This window comes from Microtus oregoni, unplaced genomic scaffold (assembly GCF_018167655.1).
Source record: "Microtus oregoni isolate MIOR12 unplaced genomic scaffold, Mior012 000023F_ref0000262, whole genome shotgun sequence".
Lineage (NCBI taxonomy): Eukaryota > Metazoa > Chordata > Mammalia > Rodentia > Cricetidae > Microtus > Microtus oregoni.
Window position 1 is genome coordinate 31,092,072 of NW_024543082.1, and position 25,421 is coordinate 31,117,492.

General features: G+C 42.0%; 1 protein-coding gene across 4 annotated transcripts in view; it reads left to right on the forward strand.

The window, feature by feature from the left end:
- Positions 1 to 25,421, forward strand: part of LOC121461913 (beta-1,3-galactosyltransferase 5-like) — a 40,046-nt gene that overhangs the window by 3,983 nt on the left and 10,642 nt on the right. Inside the window, exons 2-3 of one of the 4 annotated variants that reach the window (XM_041673276.1) lie at positions 10,616 to 10,714; positions 19,179 to 19,270. The exons of 1 other annotated variant lie outside the window; for it this stretch is intronic. The gene's annotated coding sequence lies outside the window, so the exon portion shown is untranslated. The remainder of the gene's footprint in view (positions 1 to 10,615; positions 10,715 to 19,178; positions 19,271 to 25,421) is intronic. 2 more of the 4 variants (XM_041673275.1, XM_041673277.1) reach the window with 2 other exon arrangements.

Genomic DNA, 25,421 nt, shown 5'->3' on the forward strand with positions numbered 1-25,421 from the left:
TATCTATCTATCTATCTATCATCTATCATCAATCATGTGTATCTGTCTCTTTGTCACTGTGACCAAATACTTGACAAGACAGAAGTAACTTGAGAGGGAGGATTGCCCTGGGATCACAAGGGAGAAGGTACAGTCCATTACAGCAGGGACAGCATGGAGTCAGGACCAGCTCCTGTCTCTGGCAGCAGGAAGATGAGGTGATAGTCAAACCATACCAACCAGGCAACATAAAGCTTAGGTGAGAAGGAAACCAGGCTACAATTCTTAAACGTCTGCCCCCCACTCTATCCAGCTATGTTTCTACATCAAAGAGCCCATTGCCTCCTCAAGACCTGGCCAGAAATTGAGGACCAATAATTTATTAACATGGGGGACATTTACCTTTCATATTAAGGAAGTCCGTCTACCTGCCTACCCCTTGGCATTGCTCTTCTGTGAGGGATCTGTTTTTACCTTCTGTTCTCTTTTCATTTTGATGCCTTTTTCTTAGTGGTTGCATAGACTTGTTAGAGCCTTCATTTACCTGTGAACACTATTCCCTTAGAGCCCCAATTTTCACTGTGATGTCTGCTATACAGACATATTAGTCCAGGTGACCTAGAGTAGAAACTTGTAGAGACCAAGTAAGTCTTAGTTCAAAGTCCCTGAGTGGCTGGCTCCTAGTGAGGTCTCTCTTCTGGTTGCAGACTTCCATTTTCTGTCATTTGAAGGGCCTGGCATTTCTCTGACTTTCTCTTCTAATAAGTCAGTTGAATTAGGGCCCCACCCTGGAACCTCATCATCTAACCATAACAGCTTGAAGGCTCTGCCATACTGGGGTCAGCCTCCGCTATGACTGTTAGGGGAGGCACCATTTAGTTCATGACGTTGGTCTCTTTGCCTGTATCTCACCAATACATTCCTGACTTATGACTGAATGGCAGGATTTGCAGGCAGCAGATTTCCCTCTGTTTTCTTTGTAATGTGCTGGTCAGTTTTTGTCCTCTATGTGAATTTCACTTTCACTTGTCAAGTTGAGTTAAAACTGTTGTCAGTTTTCAGGATCACTGTTCTTTCATCATGTAATTTGCTGACTCCAAATCAAATACAACTTATTTATTCATTTTAATTATTATTATTATTATTATTATCATTATTATTATTACAGGTTCATAATTTTCAGACAGTGTTCTTGCTCTATAGCTGAGTCTGGCCTCAGATACTTGATTCTTCTGTCTCAGTTTCCTTAGTGCTGGGATTACAAGCATGCACCACAAACCTGGCTCAATATGCTTTATTTCCAGACTGTTTGCATTTTAACAGTGCTCTTGCTGATAATCATTCTGGCCTGGGATCACACCCAGAACCTCATGCTGCACTTGGTTTTCATCTCTGCTTCCCACACTCACTCTGTAATATTGGGAAGGGCCGGGACAATGGTTTCATAGAATATCATTCAGTGTGAACTTGCCTGACATTTCTTCTCATTAGAATGAAGTTAGGAATTCTTAATAATAGTGTAAAGGAGCTGAGAAGTGGTGTTGCATGTCTTTAATCCCAGCACTTGGGAGACAAGAACAGGTGGATCTCTGAATTTGACACTAGCTTGGTCTACAGAGTGAGTTCCAGGACACTCAAGGCTACCCAGTGAAACCATTAAAAAATAAAAAACAAGGGGGAAAAACACTGGGAAAAAAAGAAAAAAAATCTGTAAAGGAGTAATAACCTTACCTATATTCTTAATAGTTCTAATGTTCATATGTAGATGTCATTATATTTAAAAAATAAGTTTAGTATGTTTTATTTGTGTGTGTATGTGTCTTTGTGAATGAATGCCATGTGTGCACATGACCATGTGGGCCAGAAGAGGGCATTGGATCCCTTAGAGTAGGAATTGCAGGAAATTGTGAACTGCCCAAAAGGCAACTGGGAACTGAACTGCAGTCCTCTGAAAGAGCAGGAAGTGCTCCCAACCACTGGGGCATCTCTCCAGCTCCTGTCTTCAGTGTTTTAATGCAATTAATTATATTAGATGGTTTGATTATGAATACATAGAAAGGATACAGCTTGTCTTAGGGTTTTATTGCTTTGAATAGACACTATGACCATGGCAACTCTTATGAAGGAAAACATTAAATGGATGTTGGCTTACATTTTCAGAGGTTTAGTTTACTATCATCATGGTGAGAAGCATGGCAGTATGCTGGCAGACATGGTGCTTGAGAAGGAGCTGAGTGTTCAACATCTTGATCTGCAGGCAGAAGGTGACTATATATCACACTGGGCATAACTTGAGCATATAAGACCACAAAGCCCTCCTCCACAGTACAAACTTCTTCCAAGAGGACCACACATATTCCACCAAGGCTACACCTCCTAATAGTGCCACTCCCTATGAACCAAGCATTCAAACACATGAGTCTATGGAGCCATAACTATTCAAACCACTACACTCTACCTCCCAAAATACTGGGATTATTGGTATGTGTAATCATACCTGGCCATTCTGTGTTCAGCTTTGCTGGGACCTTCAAGGCTATTCTGATACCCAGCAAGGACAAAGGTAGCTGAAATGGGTCATGATAATTTCCCCAAACAGTGACCACCAGGAGCCCTAGGTAGCAGAGAGGCCAAGACTCATTTTATAGCTAGCCTGTTACTACAGATTCACCCAGTTCATTGGATACCCATTGTGCTCCTCTTTCCTTTTTTATTTTTATTTTTTTATGGAAAGCATCATATTCATCAATTCATCAGTATCAGCTGGAATGGATGCATTGCTGTACTTCCAGAGTGCAACCAGGTTAGCTTCAGCTCCATCTCATCCTCTTACCCATGTTCTTGAATCAGTTTTGCTTTTTATTCTCTCTTGTTTTTTTTTCTGTCTGTTCAATGCTGCTGTCTAGTCTCTCCCCAGCTCTAGCTTGTAGTGATGTGGTGAGCAGGCCTGCTTTTCGTCTCACCCAGCTCCTGCACGGCTAGCTTTACACCCAAAATGACAACACACACATTGTATTCATTTAAACACTGCTTGGCCCATTAGCTCTAGCCTCTTACTGGCTAACTCTCACATCTTGATTAACCCATTTCTATTAAAGTGTGTAGCACCATGAGGTGGTGGCTTACCGGGAAGATTCTAACCTGCATCCATCTCTGAGAGGAAAGCTATGGCATCTGACCCACTTCCCTTCTTCCCCGCATTCTGTTCTGTCTACTCCACCCACCTATGTTCTGACCTATCAGGCCAAGCAGTTTTCTTTATTAATTAACCAATGAAAGCAACAGATAGATAGAAGACCCTCCTACATCATTTCCCCTTCTTCTGCTTAAACAAAAAGGAAGGCTTTAACTTTAGCATAGCAAAATTACATATAACAAAACAGTTATAAAGCAAGAATTAGAGTTACAATATTTATATCTATTTTATCTTTTATAATAACAAAAAACTATAACTATAACTAACTATTCTTCAACTCCATCAAAGACTCCAGAAGGATATAATATTGCTTAAATAAACAAGAAATAAGCAACTTCCAAACTCTAGAAATGACAGAGACATCTCGCTGCCTGGACAGTCATCCAAAGTTCTTTTGTACTGTTGGAGCATCCATCTTCAGCCTACAGGCCCATAGTATCCAGTAGACATTTCCATGAAGCAGGAAAATTTCAAAGATAGTTCAGACACTTTCTTTTGTGTCCTGCAGAATGTCTCGCATACTCTTTCATGAGTCAGGAACCCCAAAGGATCATCTCACATTTAGGCAAGTTCAGCAGTCCTCTTCTCTGAGGGTTCTCTGTGTCCAGTTTATGCAATAGTCCAGGCAAGAGCAGTTTCTTGCCCAAACGGCTAAACAACTCCATAAGGAGCCTCTTCGATGCCCATCCTCCTCTTGCAGTAGCTGGTGCTGCCAGGAGCAGACATGTCTCATTGTCATGAAAAGCCCTAAGTTATTAAAACATTTAAAATGCCATGAAGTCTTGAAAGATATGAAGAATGCCTATTTAACTGAAATATATGTCTACATGTCTAGAAAATCTAACATGACTACAAGCTTGACTATTATCGATGATTATTCATTAACAACCTATATTTCCTGATTATACATTACATTTTTTAAAATAAACTACATAATCACAATACCTTAGTCAAGGTCAGAAATACATATACATATAACAAAACTGACCTTAAATTTATACCAATAGAGTAGAATTTTTACCAATGTAAATTATTCATATCTATATCATTTCCCCCTTTAAGTGTAAAAGAACATTTATAAACAACATTTGGGAATATGGATGTAGTTATTTCTTTCCAAACTGCTTCATGCTGAATGGGGGTCCTGTTATTTAGGTCTTTCATGGTATAACCTGTGTGCCAAGTTCATCTCAGTTGGCAGTTGAGTGAGGTAATTTTTTGAGGATGTTCACTACAATCTTTCAGGAGGACGTGGTCTGTCATACCATGTTGGGATAGAAGCAATCCACAGGGTCTCATCCTCTATGAAAACAAAAGAAGGACTTTTTCAAAGCACCATAGCCTTAGATCCAAGTTCTGAAGTCAAGGTATTTTCAAAATAGCTATCTTGGATTAGTTCAGCAGCATTTATAAACAAATATCTTTTAGCAGCTGTTGCTCTTTCCTCAGCATTCAAACAATTCAAAGAGAGCATAATAATATACAGTATCAAGATTCTCTGTGTATTTTCCATCTTTGTGCAGCTTTGTTTTAACCTCTATTTCTTTTATTTTTTATTTTACTTTTTGAGACAGGTTCTCTGTGTATCTTTGTCCTGGAATAACTCTATAGACCAGGCTGTCCTTGAACTCTCAGAGATTGACCTGTCTCTGCCTCCCAGGCATTGGGATTAAAGGTGTGTCCTGCCACACCTTGAAGACTCAGAGGTCAATCTACTTCTGCCCCTTGAAGTCTCAGAGGTCAATCTACCTCTGCCTCCCAAGTGTTGGGATTAAAGGTGTGTACTACCACACCCATCTATTCTCTTTTTTAACTTTAAGAACTTTAACCTTTAGCCTACATATATTTTTAACACACTATAAAACATTTAGAGGGTTTTTTTGTCTTTGAATTTCTCTTTACTGTACATCTGTCTTTTTCTGACTACAAGAGTCTTTAATTTGCTAAGCAGTATGGAGAGGATTAAAGTCATGGCTTTGACAGCTAGATCCAGCCCATTCCTTAGCTTTCCAGCCTTACGGCAGAGGTACTGGCTCTAGCCATTTTTATTGCCACAACTCTGAGGCTTTTCAAGGTCCCTGCCAGCAAGAAAGCTGCAGCATTCTGCTTATAGACCACACTCAGTTGGACTGCCTGCCTGAGTCAGAGTTTGCCCTGGCATGATGACCCAGAAAGCTGGCATTTTAAAATGGTGCAGCTTTTTTCCTGCTATAGCTGAAAACAGAAAAGCATAGTTCAGCTTTTTATCAACACTGTTTAAGTGTTTCATGGCAGGACCTCTTAAAAGAGCTGCAGGGTTTGCAGCAAAAGCTGAGTCAGGAAGCCTCTCTGAGATGAGATCATCTCCCTTAGATCTTATATTTAATGCCTATGTTCCCTTTGCTCTAACCTGGGGATTATTAGTGAGACTTTCATTTTCAGTGCTTCATCTTTCCTTTTGCTGAAAAGGCACATGTAAAAATCTGATACTTCCATTGTCCCTCCTCAGACCTCCCATGTGACGGAATTTGCCTAGAGCTGTGTCTCTTTGGGTGCTATTTTTGGCCTCTCTAAAAGTTTGTGGATTTGCTTTTTGAGACAGGGTCTGGAGCTCACTCCGTGTCTTGAACTCATAGTGATCCTCCTGCTCCAGTCTCCTAAGTGTGTGGTTTCATGTATGAATCACAATGCCTGACTTGAACTTGGTTTTTATTTCAGTGTGAATAGCAGAGAAACACAAGTTCCATGCTCTACTACACATTAAGAGTAACAGTAGTTGCTGAAATGATCTGACACAAAGATAGGTCAAAGAGACATTCAGTGTCCCATTTGTGTGTGTATGTACTCAGGAGCAAGATGTCAGTCATGGGTGTAGTTCTTTAGAAGATGTCCATAATATTTTTTAATTGGCCTGGAACTTGATGATTCATCTAGACTTTCTGACCAGCAAACTGTAGGGATCCTCCTGTCTCTACCCCTCCAGCACTGGAAAAACAAGATAAGATCTCACTATGTAGTTAAGGCTGTTGGGAAATTGTGACTCTTCTGCTTCAGGCTCCTGAGCTGTTGGGATTTTAGGCATGTGCCACCAAGCTTGGCTTAATAATGGAAATTCCTAGGCTATGTATGGATATACCTGTGAAAACAATTTTTAATACACCTAAGAGATTGTACCTAAAATTCTTACTTGATTTGTTGAGTAGTCTACTATTGCATATTTAGTTTTGAATTTGACATGACTTCAAATCCCTACCACTCTCTTCTTCCTTTCCCTTTCCTTTTCTTCCTTCAGACAAAGTTTTGCTACCTAGTGAGGCTGATTTCAAACTCAAAAATCTCCCTTCGCCAGTCTCCTGAATGTTGGGATCACCCCACCATGCCCAGTACTACTTTTCTTTGATTCTAAGTAATTGGAAGTTTTGATCTTTATGAAGATTGCTGTTAACTGATGCCTTGTGACCAGGATAATAGGCTACTTCATAAATTCGACGTGGTTGTATTGACATGTGGATGTTTACACAATGACAGCAATACTGATTTAATAGGAAGGCAACTAGAATCTGGAACTCAGACTCGCAAGTCATGATCTTAGTATATAATTAAGGGTGTGTGTGTGTGTGTGTGTGTGTGTGTGTGTGTTTACTTGTGGGTGGATGCATGTAGATAACAGAAGAGGATAATTTCCTCAATCCCTCTCCATTTTATTTTAGTGGGCTGAGGTCTCTTGTCGAACTTAGACCTTAAGGATTTGGCCGCTGTTTCAGGAGACCAAAGATTGGCTTCCCAAAGACACATGGTGATTTACAATCATTTGTAACTTCATTCCCAGAGGATCCACTGCCCTCTAGCTAGTGAGGGATCCCCGGCCTCTGCCTCTCCCTTGTTGGGATTATAGGAGAGTCACTGTGCCGACTAAGTTTTAGAAATCTGAGCTCAGATGATCACACTTTTTCAGCAAGATTTTTATTCACTGAGCTACCTCCCTGGTTCCTCACTCAACAAGTTTTTAAACAGGTAAAATATATATTATCAATAAAATTTGTAGACAGAATTACTACTGTGGGTTTTTGTGGGAAAACAGTTTTAGCCTGTTCCATTACAGCCAACGTGAAAAGTCAGACACCTGTTAAAACTTAGGAGGCCTCATTCTACCAAACGGGAAGAATTTCTAACAAACCTATCAATGTTTAACAATTTTAACAAGGTTGTAAAATGTGTTGTATGTTAGCTGTGAATCATTTTACAGTAAAATCTGTAGACTTCCTGGCAAAGTCATCTTCACTGCAAGCCATGTGTTTGCAGTCAGACTTGGAGTTATGTGAATGTGGGAAGCTAAAATCAGATTCCACAAGTAACCCAGATGCTGGAGTGGGCAGCCCCAGAATCCTGAATTTTGTCTAAACCCTCTTTGACAAGTGATTCCCTGACATTTCCACATCTGAGAGGTAAGATGAGGCAGACACCAGCTTAAGAGTGGGATCCAGTTCTGAAAAGAGGTCCCTGATGTCTTTAGACCTCTGTGACTACCTAACTTCTGGTAACATCACTATATGCAGCATGGTCTCCTCAAAGAAATGAAGATCTAGGGCCTGAGTGATGGCTCAGCTGTTAACAACACTGACTGCTCTTTCAGAGGACCCAGGTTTGATTCCCAGTATATACCCAATGATTCACAATGATCTGGAACTCCAGACCCAGGGGCTCCCCCAACTTCTTCTGGCCTCTGTGGATACTACTCACATATGGCACACAGACATAATGCAGGAAAAACAGACATAAAATAAAGGTTGAAAAAAATGAAGGTCTAGTGAGGAAAGGAAGAAGCACACAGGGACAGTTTTATAATTTTTTTAAAAAATGCTTCAAGATCCCTGGTGGAAGTTGGCAGCAGAAATGCTGTAGGCCCCAAATGGTGGTAGTGGGACTTGTGGTGGCAGACAATGGGCCCTGGGAGCAGCCAGTCCCAGGCAGAGATGGCTGCCAGTCCCAGAGTGGTGGCATAAGCGATGGTGGCAGGCCATGTGGCAGCAGGCAGCAGGCCCTGAGAGCAGTCAATCTCAGGCAGAGATTGCTGCTGGTTCCTGAGTAATGGCTGGTCCCAGGCAGGGGGACACATGTCGGCGGGCAGAAGACAGAAACATGAATAGAAACAACATGCAGAGTGAGGTTGAATATTTATTCAAGGTGGTTATGGAGGGGGAAGAATGAAGGGGGAGAGAGAGAGAGAGCAGAAGAGAGAGTGACAGAAGGGGGGAAGCAGAGAAGTGGGGAGAGAGGCAGAAGTTAAGCTGCCTCTCAGAGAGGAAGATGGAAAAGAGAGTGAGCTCAGGCAGGACGCTAAAAATCAGCCAGACTCAGCAGATGGGGAGAGAGTGGGCGTGGCTTGTCTCTAAAGGGACCAGGGACCAAAACCATAACAGACAGAAGGTGGCATGATAGTTCTGTGGGTAGAATTTCACTGAAGGCTGCTGTGGCCTGTCTCACTAAGAGGGCCTGAAAATAGCATGCTATGGAAATGTCCATCTCTACCAACTTTCCTGACCCAGGGATTGCCACTGGAATGCAGCTACCCTGCTTTGACATTAGAAGGCTGAGTAATGGACGGTTGGGGCAGGGGAATGGTCACCTTGGTTCATCAGAGAATGAATGGAATAGACTGGCATTCCCGCACACTGGACTCTACAAGGGTTTGCTCTGCCCAGATTTCCTGGGTTTAGGTCCCAATATATTGAGTGAATCAGGAGAACAGAGATGACTCAACAGTCTTTGTCCCCACTGTGATAAAGCAGCCCCCAAATGAAGGGGAAAGGTCAGTTTAAAAGGGTGACTTCATGATACACTGTGACACTGACCTTCCTGGTTTCTGTTGAAACCAGTTCAAACTAGTTAAGAGGATATTACTATGGGGCATCTTGAGCAATCTTAAACTGTGATCTTCGCACAAATCGATTTAATCCACATAGTATCCATGTACAAATACAACTTAAAATATGATTATAGAATATTCTATTATAGTTTGTTTTCTTAGATAGTCTTAAGACATACTTAAGGACTTCATTTTAAGCTTTTCTGCAATCCTGTCTTCTTTTCTTCAACTCTAGAGACCAAACACTGGGCCTTGTGTGTGACAGGTAAGCACTACATGGCCAGGCTATTGCCCTGTTGTACACAGTCATTGCATTCTTGTGCATGAATGAAGAACCTGGCAGTAGCCCTGAGTTTTCCATATTATGACACTAGGCATGTTGTTTGCAGTGAGCAAAGCTTGTGATTCTAAATCAAACTTCAAAATGTTCAGGGTCTTTGCATTAAGGTGATAGCTACTCACATTTGTAATGTTCTTCTTAGTTTATAAATTCCTTTCTGCATATTTGCTTTAATCTGTAAATGCATTCTTGTAATCCAATATCATCTTTCTTACTTTAAGCTGGAAGATATGGAAGCTCAAAGTTTTAAGAAACTTGTTTAAAATCAAACACTATGGGATATTTGGAGGAACCTCAGGCACTGGGAAAGACTTTATAATCTTCTGTATGGGGTGACTACCTTGGGTTGTCATTATACCACTGTTTTTCCAGCTCTCTTGAGCCATAGTAAGTCCCTGCCACTAGCTGACTTGGTTCATACATAGTATCTTAGTTCGCCTTCCAGTGCTGTGATAAACACCATGACCATAAGGAACTTGGGGAGAAAAGGGTGTTTTTTTTTTTTAATCTTTGCAGTTTATCATCAGAGGAAACCTAGGTAGAAACTCAAGTAGAGCAAAATCCTGGAAGCAGGAACTGAAGCAGAGATCATTGGGAAATGCAGTATATGGCTTGTTCTCTGTGTGTTGCTTCATTTATTTTCTTATATAATACGGGACCATCTGGCTATGGGGTAGTACCATCCACAGTGGGTCACGCCCTTTCACATCAATCATCAATCAAGATAGTACACCACCAAGGTTCCTTCTTCTTAGTTGACCTTGACTTGTGTCAAGCTGACAACAAAATAAAACAAACTAGAACAACAACAACAACAACAAACTAGCCAACACACATAAGATCCTTCACACATCACTTACTTCTGATATTGCTGTGATTGCTATTTTAGTTATTCAATTCCATCTTCCTTTTAGTATCCTGTCACATTAAGGTGACCCCATGGTACAAACATAGGCCATGATACAGTTTGGATAAAACTTGTATTCGGTTGTTTCTTTGTGAAGTAGAGGAAGGTTGGAGATGGAGGAGAGACAGAAAGAGATGTGCATGTTTCCGCGGTTGGACAGGAAGGAAGGGGTAGTCATGTGACCTTTTGTCAGCAGATGTGGGAAGCTGGGCAGTGGGTGGAATGGTTTGGGACATAACTCCACTCTGCTTATTTTCCCTTGCTCTTAGTTGACTTGGCTAGCTGTTGTCTTTGCTTAGTCTGCTCATACTTTTCTCCCTGTTCCTAATTCTCTTTGGATGCTCACAGTTGCAGAAGATTGAGTGACATCTTTTGGCTTCTGTCAAGCCCAGAACTTGAATCCCATCAGAAAGCCTTCTGCTTCTCCTAGCCTTTGTTTGTGAATGAGTAAGTAAATGTACCTGTATAAACATATTCTCTCTCTCTCTCTCTCCCTCTCTCTCCCCTCCTTTCTTAAATGCTAATAAAATAATAAAGGTTTATCTTGATTACTTTTTTATTGCTGTGAAGAGGTGCCATGATCAAAGCATTTACTTGAGTGAGTACTTATACTTTCAAAGATGAATCCATGACCACCATGGTGGAGTGAACACGGCAGCAGGCAGGCAGGCATGGTACTGGAGCAGTAGCTGAGTATAAACAAAGAATGGGATTTCATTTCCTGACCACCCATACCCAAAAAATCACACAGAAACTATATTAATTACAACACTGCTTGGCCAACAGCTTGGGAAAATTTATAGCTAGTTCTTATATCTTAAATGAATCCATTTCTATTCATCTGTGTATCACCACAAGGCTGTGACTTACTGATAATGTTCTGGTGTCTTTCTTCTTTGGCAGCTACATGAAGTCTCCCTGACTTCACATTCTTCCTCTATCTCTGTTTGTATTTCCCCCTTGCTGTATTCCACCCTGCTGCAGGACAAAGCAGCTTCTTTGTTCATCTACTGTAATAAAACATTCACAGAATAGAGAGGAGAATCCCATATCAACTCCTCTTTTCTGTCTAAATAAAAAGGAAGTTTTAAAATTTTAATAGCCAATACCTTACATCTTGCCCTCAAGTTGGAGGCAGAGAGAGAGATAGAAATAGATATGGATGATGGATAGACAGACAGATAGGTCAAGAGAAAGAGAGAGGGACACTAGGCCTGGGGTGGGCTTTTGAAACCTCAAAGTGTACCTCCAGTGGCCCACCTCCTAATCCTTCCCAAACAGTTCTACTAACTAGAGACTAGGCATTCAAACATATAAACCTATGGAAGCCAATCTCATTCAGATCACAAGTACTTCAGACACAACAATGTTAACAGATCAAACCATGTCCTAGAAAGATGGAAGAAGGCTTGGAACCCAGCATCAGGTGGGAACTGCAGCCACACTGAGGGGGCCATCTGGCAGAGGAGCTCCTTAGAGAATAAGCCTTTGGTCAGAAGTGGCCAGATGGGAATCCTGATGTCTGGTATTCTGACACCTGACCACTGTTTGCTGTTGCTGTTGCTCACCACTGTCCAGACCTAAAGGACACTGATCAGTAGAAATCCTCCAGAGTGCAGCAGGTGGGGAGAGAAGTCATCTAACATGCAGACACATCTTGTGCAGTGTAAAACCCTTGCATAGAATCTTGTCATGAACTGACCACCATCTCCAAGTCCCCATTTTGAAACCACTGTATGAAGAATACTTGGGTTCCCTTTTAGTTCCCAGCTCATTTGTTGCTGTGTGTCCTCTGACTGTACCCTGGTGACTGACTGTAGCTTTTCCTTCTTCCTTCCTCGAGTCCATGCTTGGCACAGACTCTTGTTAAAAGACTTAATAATCTTCAATAGAATTACTAAAGACAGTCTCTTTGTACATGGTCTTTCCCCCAGGGAAGCAATATGTGAATATCTTTTCTTCCTGAAGGACTGAAAAATACTAAAAGCTAAATGAGTTTTTTTTTTTTTTGAGTAAAAAGTGGGAGCATGAAGAAATATATAGTTGTCTACAAGAGGGTGATCTAGCTTTTCAGGGATGTGTCAAAGCAGATTAGCCATTGGGGTACAGCAGAGAAAGTGCTCCTTACCAGACTGGAGAAGGCTAGAATCAGAGGCTGATTTCTTGTTGTTCTTGGGCACAGGGAACATTATGGCAGGCTGTGAACTTATTCTGCTGTAGGCATCAAAGAGTCATGTGCTAAGGGGGTGGTCATGTAGGTGAAAGGGAAGCAATGAGAAATTGTGGGTGAACAATGAGAATTGGAATGAGGAGGGTCTGGGGGGCTGTCTAAATAGCCTTGCCCTCAGAGCATCTAGAATGGAAACCCAAGGTGAATTCCTATATTACAGAAGGCTTCCATGACCAGAACCCAAGCTAACTCTAACTTTAACCAAGTCTCTTATTCCAGTCCTAATGTAAAAGACAACCCTAACTCAACCCTATCCAAACCGAAGACTAAGCCTAAATTTAAGCCTAACCCTAGTCGTGAGCATGACACTAACCATATCCCTAGCTCTAATGCTAATGCTAATCCTATATCCAAATCTCACTCAAAACACAAATCCTCGACCTAGTTCATCTGTAACTGTAGCTCTGGCTCTAAGTTTAACCCCAGTCTTGACATAGCCTAAGGCTATCCCAGCCCTGGTCCTGGTTCTAAGCTTAGTTCAAGAGAAGGCACAGAGAGAAGAAGGGGGAGAAAGGGGAAGAAGGAGAGATGGGGAGGAAACTATATTTAAAAGCCTAGTCTCAACCATAATCCTCACCCTAACTCATCCCTAAACCTCGTGCTAGCCTTGACACCACCACTAGTCTCAACCCTAGTAGGAGTGAGCTCAAGCTTGTCCTACACCTGCTTGCAAAGTATCACCCGTCATCTTTTATGCCCGCTGACCACTTGACACGCAAGAAAAATTGGTACCAGTGTTCTGAAAAAGTGACTTCCACTCTGGAAAGTGGTTCAGTCAGCCTGCATTTTCCTGTCTATTGGTTGGAGACAGTACTAGATTTCCATCCTGCTGTGGTTCCCACAGCTGCCCTGAAGATGCAGAGCTTGCAGGAGGCTTACCATAGCCATACATGAAGGAATGTGTCCCTGCAGTGTTAAACAATTTCCAAAGCTTGTTATGGTAGATCCTGTGTTGTGTGTCAAAGCATTTTGTGTGGCTAAGGATAACTTCATCCCTAAGTAGGCTGCTTCTGGGACATTTCCTTCCAAAGGATGAGGAATTTGGGTTCCTCAAGTCTAACAGCTTGTTGGAGATCTCTGTGTTAGACAGAAGAACATGAGCTCTATTCCTGCACCCTGGAGTTCAAGGCGATTCCTGTTCCCTCTTGGCACATGCTCCAAATCACTGCCCTTCTTTAGGCCACAGGCTGCAGCCAAGGTCTTGTGGTTTATAATCAGTGGAATGTCACTAATCCAGAACTCCTCCCTTTTGAGTTGGCTGTTGCCAATTGAGTTGTTTTATAGGAATCAAGTTCTAGCTGGCCCTCTTCTCAAGTTCACTTGCTCTCCTTCCTCCAGCTTCTTCCTGGATGACCTTAACAAAAAACCTTTTCTCACTCAACTCCTCTCAATTTTCAGAATTTATTTTACGTGTGTGTGTGTGTGTGTGTGTGTGTGTGCGTGTGTGTAAGCATGAGTGTGCATACAAGTTCTGTGTAAAAGAGCATGATAGCTGGAAAGAAAGAATGAATCCTCTGGAATGAGTTACTATGTCTATACTAGGAACCAGACTAAGATCCTCTGCAGGAGCATCAAGGACTCTGAATCACTGGGCCTTTTCTTTAACCTCCTCCCAGTCTTTTCATTTTTAAAAGATTTAATCTGTAGGCTGGTGTACTAATTAGATGATATAATGTTCATGGACTACAGCAAGAGATTAGTAAATGTAGCTCCCTCTCTCTCCTTGAACATGGCAAAAACACAAGGGATTTCTCTATACTCTCTTGAAGTGAGGACAATTCTGAGCCACAGAGACATTTCTGCATCATTTTAAATATCCAAATAGTTTTCCGATGAAGCAGGCTATGCCGCACTCTCTCTCTCCACCAGAACAGCCATGAGCTAAGAAGATGATCAGTTCACAGCTCCCTTCTTTGTTAGATGATTGGCCCAAATTACTACACAGTCAGAAGAGACCATAGGGTCCAGAGGATCTAGGGCAGGATGACTGATGAGCACTGTACTCTGTAAGTCATGGAGGAAGGCTGCTTTAAGATGGTTAAGCTTACCTTTAACTGAGGAATCTATATCCCACACAGGAAAAGATATGGTACCTATTTGTTTAGAGTCTGATCCTCAGGCACCAAAGGCACAGATAATATTGTGTTTCCATGGTTCAGGTACATGACAAGGTCAATTTTCTTGACTGATACCATTGATTTTCTTTCCATTCTTGGGAATCCATTCTGGGGTTCTTATACAATATATATGGGCTGGATTCATGCTGAAGCAGGTCCTTCTTTTCTTCATGTCCTTCCTTCTTGATGATTTCTCAGCCATACACCAAAATGCACAAATATTGGATGGCTTTCTTGACACAAGCCATGTGACTATCTGGCATTAATTTGGTGTGTGTCATAGCGTCTGCTCTATATGAGATGCATGTAGAATCTCTGTATTTTCACACAGTGTGAGGGGTGTTGATATGGATAAAGGGGCAGTGAACAATGATGCCTAGATGAGGTTCTGTTCAGAGTCTCTGCTGGTCAAAGGTAAACTGGGGAGATTGGACTTTTGACTTCTGAGTAAAGGTGACTAGTTGCTGATCCCAGCTGATCTAGCCAAATTTCTTCCTGGGTGACAGCCTTTGAGAAATGCCATGAGCCAGGTCAGGCAGTAGTGAAAGGGGAAGGAGAATAATAAGCACTCCATGTCTGCCTACACCTTTCATTGTTCAGCAGAGTCACCAAGGAAGAAATACTTCCCAGAAGTGTTTAGGCTCGAGTGCTGATCTGGCAGCTGGTGGACACACATGGCCACATTTATTCTTCTTCCCTGCATTTTTGGAGCTAATCACTTATGAAAAATCAGCCATCAGTTCTCTTTTAAAAGTCCATTTTCAACAGAAAGAAGAGAAAACAGTTAGTGAAGGGAAGCTAGCAGGGAAGCTAGCAGCAGGGACACTGGAGCACCCTAGTGCTGAACCTGCCCCAGAAGCACACTGGGTCTCTAACCACCCACCAGCCCTGAAGCCCCACCCCATGAACAGCATGGAGTGAAACATGACCACTTCTTTTCTGCAATAAACCTGACTCACCTCTCAGAAATCATACAATCTCTTAGGAAAGATTCAGAGAGCAAACATACCTGACTCAATCAACATTTTGATCATCAGTTGAGAAGCCACGTAAACCATGTGTCTGTTTCCAAGAGGGAAAAATGTACTGACTCAAGAAGTGTGGGAATCTGGAGACAGGAATCTCTTCCATTCTCATCTACTGGCTCAAAACATCCCCTTGGGTGGCCATGTGCTGGATCATCTGTCCATACAGAGTCTATAATAGTGGAAAATGCAGATAGATGATACCTGGTTCTCTGGAGTTGTCAGCTAATGATAAGGTGGGCTGTACAACCCTGTAATTAAATTCATATAACACAATGCTTTAAGTGCCCAAGTTTATTACCATGCCACGGTCACCTGATATAGCCACGAAGAATTAAATCATGCCATCTGGAGGGGCCACAGTACAAGTGATTCTGTGGCAACTTTAAGAAGAGCAATCAGACTTTTGAGATCTTTATCAGAAACAGAATGTAACAGCAGTTGCCAGGATCAGTACAGTTGTAGTTTCCAGGATACAGTGAAGTTTGCAAACTACACAGGGTACAGAAGATCAGTGTCTAAGAACAATTGTCCTCTCAGGCTTCTATGCTTCCTTGACTTCTGAGGGAACATACAGAGAAACACAAAGTAGCCTGAATCCTTCATTGCCTGAGGGAGTGCCTTTGTCTCTCAGGTCCTGGAAGGCACATGGTGCGCCAGGAGCCATGGACTCTAGCAGGAAAAACCTATGATGCATGCCTCTTAAAGCAGCTAGGTTAGGCCAGCTCCATGGTTCCCTACACGACAAAGCACATTGGTGATATGAGTAGCCTATGGAGGGGCTGGCAGAGAAGGGAGACATGTGGTAGTAAACAGAGGTGTTGCACATAAGAGCCACACAGGGTGGGGGTGACCAAGGCACAAAAACTGGTGTGAGGGCTGGGCATTGGGGAGTCACCAGGACTAGACAAACCAGTGTGCTGACCATGGGAGCCATGTCTTTCAGAGTGCTGAATTTGCTCACCAATAAGCCATGAGATTTAAGGTGGTTGCATGGTCAAGAACAAGGGATTGGACTTGCTGAAGCCCTTGCCACTCTTCATACTGCTGTGATAATACATCATGACCAATGCAATTGTAGAAGAAAGAGTTTATTTGGGGTGCACAGTTTCAGAGCGTAAAGGTATAAACATCATGGTGGAGAATATGGCAGCAGGCAGGCTGACATCGGGCTGGAGCAGTAGCTGAGAGCTTCCATCTGATCCACAAACATGATGTAGGGAGAGCAAACAGGATGATGAGCCTCAAAGCCCACCCCAATGTCACAGCTCCTCCAAGGCCACACCTCCTAATCCTTCCCAGTTGAGTTTCACTAATTGAGGACCGAGTGTTCAAATATATGAGCCTGTGGGGACATTCTCATTCAACCGTTTGCAGGGTACAAAGGATGCAAGGATTCCTTCTTTATTGTATTTCACTGAACCTTAGTGGTCAAGGATCTAATACAAAATTCTCACAGTTTCTAACTTGGATGATAAAAATACCCAACATTGCTATTGATGTCATTCTGCAGATATATATATATATATATATATATATATATATATATATATATATATATATATATCTTTTAATTAGTTTTGTTTGATTTTTGCTAAGAAGAAAACCTTGTTGCTTTGATTTTTTTTTTTTGGTGTATTGACATCACCAAATTATTTTTCTAAAGCAAACAAAACAACTCAACCTCCTTAAATATGTAAACATTTTTTTGTTCCTTTTTGTCACTGTGGATAAATTTTGCTCAATAAAATTTTCAGTATCGTCTGGGGTTTTCCTAAGAAAGGAATAGAGCAGAAGTCCCATGCTTGTGCCATACAGGGTGAAGATCCAGCATGTTGCTCACTAGTTGGTTCTTTAAAAAAGCTGATTCATATAAGATTGTGGCAGCTTTAACAGGGATCAGATTGCAGCCTGAGGGACAGAGCTTGAATACAACACAGATACCCCTACCCTCTGCATTGGCACACTGTCTCCAAATCTGTGTTTCCAACCAAGGTATGATAACATTTTCCATGTCTGAGAAGGAAAAATTTGAGGTCAAGTGTAATTTCCCAGCAGGAGACCCCCTGCTAGGCCAGAAAAGTGCAACAGCCCTACCCCTATGGGATTGAGAGAGGTGCCCCATGACTGTTGGAGATGATTCCTGCTGTGGACTGTATCAGCATCCTCTGATTCATAGGCAGAGGCTTAGCTAGCCTCCAGAGCACTGGCCCAAAAGACATGGGGCCTTCGGGAGGTGAGCAGGTTTAGGTGAGATCAGCACTGTGAAGTCCTAGCAATGGGAATAGTGCCCCCCATAAGAGTAGGAAAAGACAGCTGGGCATGTTGACAGATGCATTTAGCTGCAGCACCCTGGAGGCAGAGGCAGGTGGATCTCTGAGTTCAAGGCCAGTTTTGCCATAGAATGAGTTCCAGGATAGTTAGGGTTGTGTAGAGAGACCCTGCCTTAAAATACCAGAGTGGGAAGGAACATTAAAATTATCTCTGCTGCGCAAAGACACAGCAAGGTAGGGAGAGAGGGTCCTCCCTAGCAGCTGATTCCCTGCTTGGGGCCTTCAACTTCAGAACTGTGGGATGATACATCTGTGAGTTTGGCTATTAGCATGTTTTTCCCACCATAGCTGGGCAATTGGAGAAGCCTCCTAAATGACCAGCTTCTTTGCTTTCTTGGTTCTGAGACTGGTCATGACCAGGCCATGAGGAACAGCCTCCCTAGATCTTCCCTCAGCTGCAGCTTTCCCTCCACACACTGCACTGTTACCAACCAGGCTATCTTGGATGCCCCGCCTCTACTCATTGACTCCCTGGAGTAGAAACATCCCCATGTGAGACCTCACTGGCCTGGGCCCTACCCACTGGCTTTAGATAAAACTTCTTGACCCAGCCAGTCATGGGAGGGCAGATGTGTGCTTACACTGCTCTTTAAGAGAAAGTCATTGACCTTTGAGGGGCTGTGCTCTTTGTCCTAGAGACGAGGCTTGGAACAAGGCTCTTATTCTTTAGACTCTCCAGTTATCCATGGAGAGAAAATTTCCATTTATAAGCAGGAAGGCTGGTGCCCACAAAGGCTCTTGAAAAGGTGGGGCACAAGGGGCAGAACCAAGCTGGCATCCCTGAGTACCCTATGTGGATGCTACTGCATTGTAGTTGGAAAAAATCAGTTACCCTGTTTTCCATGTGATGAGGGATTCAGGACAGAGATGTGGAGCATGACACACCATGCTGGGATTGAGCTGGAATGAGAACTGCTTTCTTTGTGTGTGTGTGTGTGTGTGTGCGCGCCCGCGCGCGCATTTGGAAATTGGAGGTCAACTCCAGGTGTCATTCTTCACTCCTGGAACTTGCCAAATGGCCTAGGCTGGTTAGCCAGTGAGCTCCAAGCATTTGCTGTCTGCACTTGTCTGGTGTTTGAATCAGACGTGTATGCCACTGTGCCAAGCTTTCTTCTGAAGATAGAACTCAGGTCCTGTGCTTGCACCAGCTGAACCAGCCTTGTGAGCAGTCTTCTAATTCCAAGTTCCTGGTTCCCTCTATCCTAGTTGTATACTGGGATTCCTGTACCTGAGTCTGCTGCCTCAATGCCCGTTCGTAATGGAAATCAATAGCCTTTCGCGTGCAATCGACTGACTCCGTAAGTTATAAAATATTGCAAGAGCCATTGTGCAAACTCTCAGGGATCAGGGTCCTGCCAGGCTCTAGTCTAACACCAACTGATGTGAGGTTTGGATTGGACTGAAAGAGCAAACCCAGTTTTCTTCCCACAGCCTGTGTTGTGACACACAGAAACACGAACTGCATTGTGGGAGGAAAAATCAAATCTGTGGCCAAATAAATTTGGGTAGTTGTGGAGAAGATACCAAAATTTCCGAGATTTATTTCTAATTGTGATAAAGGTATTTGTAGAAGGAGCGGCAGGCTGCGTTCCCACCCAGCTCCCGCACGGCTAGCTTTACACCCAAAATAACAACACACAAATTGTATTCTTTTAAACACTGCCTGGCCCGTTAGTTCTAGCCTCTTATCGGCTAATTCTCACATCTTGATAAACCCATTTCTAATAATCTGTGTAGCGCCATGAAGTGGTGGCTTACCGGGAAGGATCTTAACCTGCGTCCATTTTAGAGAGGAGAGCTATAGCGTCTGCCTCACTGCCTTCTTCCTCCCAGCATTCAGTTCTGTTTACTCCGCCTACCTAATTTTCTGTCCTATCAAAAGGCCAAGGCAGTTTCTTTATTAACCAATGAAAGTAACACATAGACAGATGACCCTCCTCCATCAGGTATTAGCATATATTACATCATTTTCGTAGGTGTGATAAAACACTCTGCAAAAGTGACTGACGGAAAAAGGAGTTTATTTCAGCTGATGGTTCCAGGGGCATAAGAGCTCATTATGGGAGGCATGTCAGCAAGGATAAGTTCAGGAGTGGGGGAGCTTAGAGATCAACTCTTCAGACAGGAAGGGGGGAGAGAGAGAGAGAGAGAGAGAGAGACAGAGAGAGACAGAGAGAGACAGAGAGAGAGACAGAGAGAGAGAGAGGTTGGAGTAGGAGATAAATCCCCAATGCCTGTCTCCAGTAATGTAAGTTCTCCAGCAAATCTCCACCTCCTGAAGGTTTCATAGCCTCCCCAAATGTCACCACCAACTGGGGACCAAGTGTTCAAAATCATGAGCCTTTGGGGACATTTCTCATTCAAACCACATTACATAGTGTGTGCCTAGAACAAAAGGCACAGATCTTAGCTATCTGGCCCAACAAATCTTAACATAAAATCATTTCCTTGTAGCCACCATTCTGATCAAGAATAGAATATATTTAGCTCTCCAAAATGTTTCTTGTGTCCCTCCCAGTCAATAAGTCCTCACCAAAGATAATCACTGCTCTGTCTTCCTCTACCGTGGAAAGGTTTTTCCTGTTTTATATAAATGTGTCCATTCTTGTGTAGTTCCTTTCTACAACACAGTGTCTGTTGTGTTAGCACACAGTGCATATGCTGTTTGTATTTCATGGCTGTGTGGGAGTTCACTTATTTGTCTTTCTCTTAATGCGTATTTCCTGACAGCAGCTGTTTTAGGTATCAGTGTATTCCTGCTGGGCTCCCAATTTGCCCTTTCTCAAAGGCTGTGAAAGTAGATCTGGATCTTTTGAACACTGTTCCTCACAATTCAGCTCTTAAAGCTTGTCAGCAGAGGGTGAAACTGGAGAAGCCTTGAAGGGGAAGCATTTTCCTAACAGGTCAGCCGGGCTGGCATTGCAGGCTCCTATAGCATCATAGCACCCAGCAGAAAGCAGCTTCACTGAGAACACATCCTCTGGGGTTTCAAGCAGAGTGCAGCTGTAAGGTAAATTGCAAATAGATTCCCCAGGCAAACCAGAGGTCTTCAGCTCTCTCTGTCTCTCTCATGTGCACGTGCATATGTGTGTATGTGTGTGTGTGTGTTAAAACATGTTCCTGTGAAGTGCAACTGCATGGCTCTGCCTTTCCCCCATGGTCCAGATCTAAGCCTGGGGCTGTGAGGTTTTGCCTTGGCTGTGCATCTCAGTCTGGGATGGGCAGTGACTCTTCTCAGTCCTCCAGAGGTCTCTTCTTCCTCTGGTTAATCTTGCACTGTTCACATCTGCCCCTAATGCAGCAACTTCTTTTGTATTAATTTCCTGTTTGCAAATAACTCAGTGACTTCTCTCTCTTGTTTGGATCCAGAGGCATTTTTGGGAGAGCTAAGCCATGCTACCATAAATGTTCTGGGCTGTGTCTCTTGGTGTCCACCAGTAGTCATTTCTGTTGGGTATGATCAGGAGATGTTTGCTCAGTCGTGACATGTGTGTCCTGCTTAGGTGGATGCTGCCAAGGCAGGCGGGCCTTTTCTAAGTGTTTCTTCTTCTTCACCTTCTCCTTCACATTATTATTATTATTATTATTATTATTATTATTATTATTATTATTATTATTATATTACTTTAAAAAAATACCCTTCCAAATTCCTACTTCCTCCCCTCCTCCCACTTTCCTCCCACTCCCTCTACACACTCTCCTCCCACCCCTTCCAATCTTAAGAGAGGGCAAGGCACACTGCTCTGTGGGAAGTCCAAGTCCCTCCCCACTACATCCAGACTGAGCAAGGTATACATCCAAAAAGAATAGGATTCCTAAAAAGCCAGTACATGCAGTATAGACAAATCCCATTTCCATTGGCTTCTCAGTCTTCCCCAACTGTGAACCACATTCAGAGGGACAGGTTTGATCCCATACTCGTTCATTTACAGTCCAGTTGGAGTTGGTGAGCTTCCATTAGCTCAGGCACATTGTCTCAGTGGGTAAACCCCTCATGGTCTTGACTTCCTTGCTCATACTCACCCTCTTTCCACTCTTCAACTGGACCTTGGGAGCTCAGTCCAGTGCTCCGATGTGGGTGTTTGTCTCTGTTTCCATCTGCTGTTGGACAAAGGTTTTATGGTGATATTTAAGATAATCATCAGTCTGACTACAGGGCAAGGCCAGTTCAGGCACCCTCTCTTATTGCTTTAGGGTCTTAGCTGGGGTCATCCTTGTGGATTTCTGGGAATTTTTCTCGAGCCAGGTTTTTTGCTAACCCCCAAATGGCTCCCTCAATCAAGATATCAAGATACCTCTTTCCTTGCTCTCACATCTGTCCTTCCTCCTCAACTATCCCATTCCCTCAAACTCTCCCCAACCCTCCCTTTCTCCCCTCCTCTTCCCTTTCTCCCCTTCCTTCTAGCCCCCACCCCCATGCACCCAAATTTTGTCAGGCGATCTTGTCTGATTCCAATTTCCAGGTTCCAATTTCCATATATAAACATTAATATATGTTTTTCTTTGGGTTCACCTTATTACTTAGCTTCTCTAGAATCAAGAACTATAGGCTCAATGTCCTTTGTTTATGCCTAATATCCACTAATGAGTGAGTACATACCATATTCATATTGGGCCTAGGTTATCTCAATCAGGATAGTATTTTCTAATTTCATTAATTTGCATGCAAAATTCAAGATGTCATTGGTTTTTTAGCGCTGAGTAGTACTCTACTGTGTAGATGTGCCACACTTTCTTTATCCATTCTTTTGTTGAGGGGCATCTAGGTTGTTTCCAGGTTCTGGCTATTACAAATAATGTTGCTTTGAAAATAGTTGGGCAAATGTCTTTGTAGCATGACTGAACATCTTTTGAGTATATGCACAAGAGTGGTATTGCTGGATCCTGAGTTAGGTTGACTCCCAATATTCTGAGAAACCACCATACTGATTTCCAAAGTGATTGTTAAGTTTGCTTTTCTACCAGCAATGGAGGAGTATTCCCCTTACTCCACATCCTCACCAGCATATGCTATCATTGGTGTTTTTGATTTTAGCCATTCTGAAAGGTGTAAGAGGCTATCTCAGAGCTGTTTTGAATTGTATTTCCCTGATAGCTAAACATTTTGAACATTTCTTTAAGTGTTTTTTGGCCATTTGGGATTCTTCTGTTGAGAATTCTCTGTTTAGCTCTGTACCCCATTTTTAGTTGAATTATTTCAAATTTTGATATCTAATTTCTTGAGTTCTTTATATATTTTGGAGATCAGTCCTCTGTCTCATGTGCGGTTGGTAAAGATCTTTTCCCATTTTGTAGGCTGTCTCTTTGTCTTATTGACTGTGTCCTTTGCATTACGGAGCTTCTCAATTTCAGGGGATCCTATTAATTTATTGTTGCTCTCGGTGTCTGTGCTACTGGGGTTATATTTAGGAAGTGATTGCCTGTGCCCTTGTATTGAAGAATACTTCCCACTTTCTTTTCTATCAGGTTCAGTGTGGTCAGATTTATATTGAGGTCTTTAATACACTTCAACTTGAGTTTGGTGCATGGCAATAGTTATGGATCTATTTTCATTCTTCTACAGGTTGACAACCAGTTATGCAAACACCATTTGTTAAAGATGCTTTCTTCCATTGTATAACTTTAGCTTCTTTGTCAAAATCACTTGATCATAAGTGTGTGGATTAATATCCTGGTCTTCTATTCAATTCCATTGGTCAATGTCTCTGTTTTTATGCCAGTACCAAGCTGTGTTCATTACTGTAGCTCTGTAATAGAGTTTGATGTCAGGGATGGTAATGCATCCAGAAGTTCCTTTATTGTATAGGATGTTTTTGGCTATCCTGGGTTTTTTGGTTTTCCACTTAAGTTGATCATTGTTCTTTCAAGGTCTGTGAAGAATTGTGCTGGGATTTTGATGGGGATTGCATTGAATCTATAGATTGCCTTTGGTAGAATTGCCATTTTTACTATGTTGATCCTACCAATCTAAGAGCATCGGAGATCTTTCCATTTCTAGTATCTTCTTCAGTTTTTTTCTTCAAAAACTTAAAGTTCTTGTCAAATAGGTGTTTCACTTCTTTGGTTAGTGTTACCACCGAGATACTTTATGCTATTTGTGGCTATTGTGAAAGGTGATGTTTCTCTGATTTCCCTCAGCTTCTTTATCCTTTGTGTATAGGTGGGCTACTGATTTTTTTTGAGTTTATCATGTATTTTGCCACATTACTAAAGGTGTTTATCAGCTGTAGGAGTTCTTTGGTAGAGTTTTTGGGGTTGCTTACGTACTCTGTCATATCATCTGCAAATAACAAAAGTTTGACTTCTTCCTTTCCGATCTGAATTTCTTGATCTCCTTATGTTGTCTTATTGCTATTGCTAGAACTTGAAGCACTATGTTTAAAAGATATGGGGAGAGTGGACAGCCTTGTCTTGTTCCTGATTTTAGTGGAATTACTGTGAGTTTCTCTCCATTTAATTTGATGTTAGCTTTCAACTTAGTGTATATTGCTTTTATTATATTTAGAAATGATTCTTGTATCCATGATCTCTCCAAGACCTTTATCATGAAGGGGTTTTGAATTTTGTCAAATCCATTTTTGGAATCTAATGAAATTATATATGTTTTTTTCCTTCAGTTTATTTATGTGATGAATTACACTGATAGATTTTCATATGTTGAACCAGCTCTCCATCTCTGGGATGAGGCCTTCTTGATCATAATGGATAGTCTTTTTTGATGTGTTCTTGGATCCAGTTTGCTGGTATTTTATTGAGAATTTTTGCACCCATGTTCATGAGTGAGATTGGTCTGTAATTCTCTTTCTTGGTTGAGTCTTTGTGCATTTTTGGTTTCAGGGTAACTGCAGCTTCATAAAAAGAGTTTGGCAATGACCCTTCTGTTTCTATTATGTGGAACACATTAAGGAATATAGGTATTAGCTCTTCTTGGAAGTTCTGGTAGAATTCTGGACTAAAACAATCTTGCCCTGGGCTTTTTTTTTTTTGGTTGAGAGTTTTGTGATGACAGCATCTATTTCCTAGTGACTTATAGGTCTATTTAAATTGCTCACCTGGTCTTGATTTAATTTTGGTATATGCTATCTATCTAAAAAATTGTTCATTTCTTTTACATTTTCCAATTTCGTGGAGTACAGGTTTTTGTAGTAAGACCTAATGATTCTCTGAATTTCCTCAGTGTCTGTTGTTATGTCCCCCTTTTCATTTCTGATTTTGTTCATTTGGCTGTTCTCTCTCTGCCTTTTGATTAGTTTGGATAAGGATTTGCCAATCTTGTTGATTTCCTCAAAGAACAGCTCTTTGTTTCATTGATTCTTTTTATCGCTTTCTGTGTTTCTATTTTGTTCATTTCAGCCCTCAGTTTGATTATTTCCAGTCTTCTACTCCTCCTGGGTGAGTCTACTTCTTTTTTTTTTCTAGAGTTTTCAGGTGTTGATATTAAGTCACTAA